We start from the raw sequence: 7,238 nt of genomic DNA on the forward strand, positions 1-7,238 counted from the left end.
AGAACTTTTACATGTTCTGTTATTTTTAAGAGGTTTATAAATGCATGTTTATTTTCAATTAATATACTATTAAGAACTTTATCTCAACCTTTACAAGGTAGGTTTAAAACAACTAGATAGTTTGTAGTAGTTGCACAACTGCAAAATAAGGCCAATCCCGTGATGTGCTGAAATCCAACTATCATTGAAGGTGGTGAAGCAATCTTGTCTCTTGCGGGCTAACATAGAGGAGTTCCAGGTGGTTTGCAATTTTCCAAAGGCAATTGTCCTTTCAGACCAAATTATCCAGGTTAACGAGATACAGCGTGATACATGCTACGACAGGACAGGAGTCAGGCCTTAGACAACTACTGATAAAACTACTTATGATGATAGTTTTGATAATGCAGTGTGATACCCATCCAGTTTTGTAGTGTAAGTAATTTACAATCATTGGGAAGGTGGTGTATTTGAATCAACTGACCTTGCTAGTTTGTTTAACCCTCATTCCATAATGACAGTGTTATGTGGCTGTTCAAATTCTTAGTCTTTATTCATATTTTGTGGCAGTTTGCTTAATGGTGTTTACTTAGATTTTAAGAATGGTTTTCTTTCTGTTATGAAAGTTTGAATGTTAGTGTTGGCCTAGCAAACAATATCATTAATATTCTTAATCTGAAAATCAGAATATTGGTTTCTTTGTTTCAGATTTAAAACATTTTTTGTGTAAACATTTCACCATTTTCTGTGTATAGACTGTTTATTTTGAATCAGAGTAATTTGGCTTTCTTTTTATTCTAAGCCAGAAAATCAGACTGTTTGAAATAAAAGATTTTTTTTCTCATTTGTGAACTCAGAGTAGTTGTTTAAACCATTTAGAAATTGAAAGTGATATATGCTTTTGAAGATTGAAAGATAATGAGGAGTCAGCTCCCAACTGAAGTCTTTTACCATACAACCAAATTCTCCACTTTTCAATGAAATCAGTACATTAGGTACATTTGTGTCTGTGTCTTGAATCAGGTTATGACTAACATTTTACAAAATGCTAGTTTTGAGGGTATCTGATCAAAAAGCTATACCTTAAAATATGGAATTTAAGACTATATGGATATAATTAAATATTGAGAAATAAGATTCCAGTTGTAATCCTAAGAAGTTAAATAGATCAATGACATTTAAGACGTTAAAGAAAAAAATATTTTTAAAGTTGACTGTAATGTTTTAAGGGTTTAAATGTTGCCTTGTATTTCTTTATTTTGGGGTAGTCTCAAAGAGCTATTGAGAAAATTTGTGCTGTCACCAGATTTTTACATAAAGGGCCTAATTGTCAGTTACCTCTAAGTTTACATTTGCAGTTGTGTAATTGCAATCCCTTTGGTGGAAATGGTAGAATTTAAATGGTAGTTATTTGATATTTCAGTTCCAGATGTGTGCATCTGCAAATCAAGTATTTAACGAAATACATTTTATTATTCCCCCAGAATTAACGACTATTTTCAGGCTACTTTAAAATGCACTCTAAAAAGCACACAGACTTTTTCTGCATCTGTCTCAACAAAAAAATTGGAAAGACGTTGGGAGATACTTTTACAAAGGGAAAAGTATTTTGTTAGAGGTTTTATAATTTTTTATTTTGTTGGAAATGATTCATGCACCAATATTAAAAATGCTAATGCCCTACTTTCACAATGCAACGTGACTAAGCATCAGAAAAATAACTTTATAGTTCTAAATGTGAAGGCACCACCTAGCTTCAAACAGTAGTAATAAACAGGCTGTCCTCACTGTAAGTCCAAGATATGTTCCAAAAAACTTGTATTTATAGCAAAACAATTCAAAGTGGGGAATTTTTTTTCCAGCAACTGACTTCCGTTTGTGCAAATTGTTTTGGGCTTTTTTATTTTGCACAACTTAAGAGTGGGGAATGGGAGGACTTATAACACATCATTTCCTACAAGAGTCAATTACTTTAGTGCAGAACGGATGTATACTGAGGTGACACAAAGCAGAGATGCCCTATATAAGATTTCTATGTAAGAGAGGGGAAAGGTTTAGCTGTTTTACCCACAAACGGGCTAATTTTCCATTTAAATGGTTGATGGTTTCTATGCATGCATGTACAATACATATCCAATAAACTAAGGACAACAGGCAGTTAAAAGAAGGTGTGTCAATGTTACATTTTATGCTTTGTGGTCATATGAGCTTTAACATATGAAATATGAGGCAGAAAAAATAACAAAATGTGGAACTGACCATCAGACTTGAAATTTTCCCTGAACAGATGTAAAAGCCATTTCAAATGATGCATGAAAAACTACCCAATTCTGCTATCAGAAAAATTACAGGTTGGGGATGTCTCTGTTTGAAAATGTGAACAGTATCTTGCACAACAGGGATGAGTTAAGCACTGTGCTGTGTATTGGCACTGTGATGGCAGTAATAATATTTTCCTTAAGATGGCAGTCTAGGTTCACTTGTGTTTGGTCACTCACTAGGTGAAGCTCTTAATCAGGTAATAGGGTTCTTTTCCATTTTTAAGTTGGTTAAATAGTATATAATGCGGGAGATTTTAGTATCTGTTAAAGCTGCAGTAGGAATTCTTTGTGGCATTTTGCCTTCAGCACACACACTAATTCCAAGTTACTCTAGAAAGTGTGTTCACTACATGACCCTTGGAAAGAATGTGGAAGGCATAACTCACATATGCTCCCACTGAAGAGCTTGTAGTAGTATTCGACACTTGCCAACAAGGACTTAACAAGAATTTGAACTATCTCACCCATTACCAAGACAGTTTCCCCAATTATCACCTGTAATACCATTAACTCACAAACATCCCACTCTCCCTACCTTTAATATCATCAATTCACAGACACTTACCTTCCTTCCTCTCCCTCCCCCCCCCCCCCCCCCCCCCCGCATCCCCCTTCTGTTCTGCAATGTGATTTGTCCTTTTCATATTTGTTCATTTTTTTAATTGTATCCTTTGGTATATATGGTTGTGACTACTTTCTTCCACTATTTGATCTGAGGAAGTGGGTCTGGCCCACGAAAGCTCATCATCTAATAAACCATCTTGTTAGTCTTTAAAGTGCTACATTGTCCTGCATTTTGCTTGTAGTAGTATGAGTGCTGGACCTGTCCTTGAACAAAGGAGAGCACCCTTTTTACCACTGTGCTGGATATCTGAATGAGTGCAAAGGGGGAAAACATGTAGACTTCCCTTGCTCTTAGGTGTTCACGTCACATCCCAAAGAATGTATGTACTGTAAAATTATTTGTAACTAGTAAGCAGTGAGATAGTTAAACTGTGAAACTCATTGCTTCAGTATCACAGAAATAAAGAACGTACTAGGATTTTAAAAAGAATATGGGTAATGAGTTATTAAGATGTATAACGGATTTAAACTCTGTAAGTGATCAGGTTATTCCATAATGGTCCATTATGTGATTTCTTGCATATTGGGTATGGCAGTTGATGATGAGAAACCTAACTAAATGGAGTCTGTTAAATTCAGTGCATCAATTCTTACATTCCTATACTTACTAAGACTTAGTAACACTCAATATTGTAAAAATATGGAGAGCCTAATTCCTAATTGTAGAATTCAGATGACTTCTGTGCAATCACATTGATGTAAAATTAAAGTAATGCAGATATTCTGTGGTTAAAGCACACCATTAGAATTTGTTTTACACCTAGAATGAAAATGTAATCTATGTATGTCCAAGACTCTTCACTTTAACAACTGCATTTCAAGGATCCATTTTAGAAATCTTTGAAATCAGCCATAAACTATTGTTTTACATATCTTCTCTTGGCCACCATGGGATTTCCATGCATAGCATGATTATCTAGGGTTTTAATATAACATTTTATATTAATTCAAAACTCGTATTTAGTGTTATATTAAGTAATGAAGAAGTAGCTTTGTTTTAGTCCCCAGTAGTTAGGTCTTTTAATGCTGACAAATATCACACAATTAAACATGATTGACTTTTTTTTTAAAGGAACCCAGAACTGGACAGGAATATGACATATTTAAATATTGAAATTACTTAAAATGAAACCTTGTAATTTATTACAATTGTGAACCTGTTTTACCTATTTTTCATAAGAATTTATTCTAACAAAGAAATAATATTTAGCATTTATTTATTGTTCATTCAGCGCCTTGCAGAAGTAAAACATTAATTAATCCTCACACAAGCCCTGAGCTCTAGGTAGTGCTGAGTTGACCTTTTGGCCAGTGAGAAAGTCTTAAATTGTCTATCACAGGTACAGGTGGATCATTTTAACATGTTAAAAAAACCCATAAAACTGTGGTTGAAAGCGAGAACAGAACAAAGGCAAATAAACGATACAAGCTAATTTTATCAGAACTAAGAAGACTGTTAACTAGAGTTCAGTGTTACAAACAAAGAACCAGTTTTGTTATAGCAACAGACCTTACAGAGAGGTGAAGTGTACACATCAACCATTAACTACTTGTTTTGATTTGAGTGTTTTGGATGGGGACAGTGTTGCTACCTCTGTTTATTTTCTGTGGAGTACTTGGCACACTACTCTGCACATAATGTGAGAATGGAGTATCATCAGTATTGCCGCATGTGAGAATGCAGGGTTTTACCATCAGCACTTTTTCCTAAACCTAAAAGATATCCAGACTAGCTGAGGAGAGGGAATCGAGTGAGATTCATCTCCATGACTGAGCCCTGAGCAACACCTGAGATGTGAATCTAAGGTTCCTGCTACCATCTACTATGCATGTCAGTTTCCTTCCATATTTTATACCTCACATCTTTCCTGTCTCTCATTTTTTGGCTATCTATTTTATTGACAGTCTGGCTTAGCCAGACAGGTTCAGTGCAGAACTTTGCTGGAATTCCTCTGGTATCTAAAAGTGATGCTGTATGTTGTGCTTATAGTTGTCTGATAACTAAAATACAGCGCAAGAAAATACGCTGCATTTTTTGTATCCTTTTGTTCTTCATTGTCCAGCTCCCTTTGTGTATATTTGTCTCTTTTTTGCAGAAGAACAAACTTGGGAAAGAACCAGATTTCCCCAAGATTGCTATAGCAGATCTAGCTGTCTTGGCTATAAAAATGCTAGAAGCCTCTCTTTACATTAGTATTCCCACTGTTGCTTGCATGAGTGGAGTTGCTACCATACTAGAACAGTGGTGGAAAAACTCCCAAAATCTTACCTTCACATGGATAGGTAAGATTCTCTGAAATACACACAAGATTGTTTTCCCTTTGAATTATGTCTGTACAGAAAGAGAGGGTATGTCTACACTACATCGCTAATTCGAACTAGTGGGGTAATGTAGGCATACCACACTTTCAAATGAAGCCCAGGATTTGAATTTCCCGGGCTTCATTTGCATAAGCTAGGTGCCGCCATTTTTAAATCATGGCTAGTTCGAACCCCGTGCGGCTACACGCGGCACAGAGTAGCTAGTTCGGATTAGGCTTCCTAATCCGAACTAGCTGTACTCCTCATTCCACAAGGAGTACATGCCCTCTCCATGGTGCCATAAGCAAAACCAAATGTCTGACAAATAAAACTCAGACCCAAATTACTGCTAAAGTGGAAATTAAAAAGGTAATAACTGGAGTGATATCAAAATGATAATCTGAAGATCCTATCCAACCTGTACTACATGTTATCTGAGTCGTACAAATGAGAGTGAGAGAGAAGAATTTGGCATACAGAGGTAGACTAGCTCAAGTCACAACAATGGGATGGCTGGGATTAACATGCAGAATTATCTGGCTATCCTGGGCTTAGTCCACTAGAGCAAATTGCCCCTTAAAAGACTTAGTTGATTATATTGTAAATTGTGTGTTTTGCCACATGATAACCCCACAAGATTAGAAATAGAAACTCACAAGTGTTGCGAGTCAGCATGATTAGGGGGCTGGAGCACATGACCTACGAGGAGAGGCTGAGGGAGTTGGGTCTATTTAGTCTGCAGAAGAGAATAGTGAGGGGGGATTTGATAGCAGCCTTCAACTTCCTGAAGGGAGGTTCCAAAGAGGCTGGAGAAAGGCTGTTCACAGTAGTGATGGATGGCAGAACAAGGAAAAGAATGGTTACTTACCTGTAACTGTTGTTCTTCAAGATGTGTTGCTCATGTCCATTCGAAGTAGGTGTGCGCTCTGTGTGCACCACGTCTTCCGGAGCGTTTTCCCTAGCGGTACCCGTAGCGCTGGCGGGACGCCCTCTGGAGTGGCGCCGCCATGGTGGAGCACAAGTACCCCCGCCGGCGCTGCCCCACCTCAGTTCCTTCTCGCCGGGTACTCTGACGAAGGGGAGGTAGGGTGGGAGTCGAATGGACATGAGCAACACATCTTGAAGAACAACAGTTACAGGTAAATAACCGTTCTTCTTCGAGTGGTTGCTCATGTCCATTCGAAGTAGGTGACTACCAAGCTAACCCCATGGAGGAGGGGTCGGAATAGTCATAGCATCAGTCATAAAGGAAGGTGAACAATAAACAGATTTATTTGAACAATTCAACACTGACAAGGCACCAACTAAGAACAAAGACAACCGAATATATATATAAATATTTACATCACAGATTCGAGGACTGCAGAGCCCACCCTTGCATCCTCCCTGGCCTGTTGAGGTAGCGCATAGTGTGTTGCAAACGTGTGAAGGGAAGACCAGGTGGCTGCCCTGCAAATCTCTGTGATTGGTACCTGCGCACCAAAGGCTACCGAGGACGCCTGCGCTTTGGTAGAATGTGACTTTACCCTGGGAGGGGTTTTACCAGCCAGTTGATAACACTCCACTATACATTGCACCACCCATCTTGATAACCTTTGCGTAGAAATAGGTGAACCTTTCCCCTTATCCCCAAACACAACGAACAATGGTTGGGATTTACGGAAGGGCTTGGTTCAATCAATATAGAATGCCAGCGCTCGCTTGGCATCCAGGGAGTGTAGAACGCGCTCCTTAGGGGAGGCGTGTGGTTTAGGGAAGAACACCGGTAGATAAATCTCCTGGGACAGGTGAAAAGGTGAAACCACCTTCGGGAGGAAGGCCGGATGAGGCCATAGCCTTACCTTATCATGCGAAAAAACAAGGTAGGGCGGTTCTATAGTCAGCGCCCTTAGCTCTGATACCCTTCTAGCAGATGTAATGGCTACTATGAAAGCAACCTTCAATGAAAGGTGCTTCAGTGAACATGTAGCCAATGGCTCGAAAGGAGGAGACATAAGCCTGTGTAGGACCAGG

This window comes from Pelodiscus sinensis, chromosome 17 (genome assembly GCF_052426305.1).
Source record: "Pelodiscus sinensis isolate ZL-2025 chromosome 17, ASM5242630v1, whole genome shotgun sequence".
Lineage (NCBI taxonomy): Eukaryota > Metazoa > Chordata > Testudines > Trionychidae > Pelodiscus > Pelodiscus sinensis.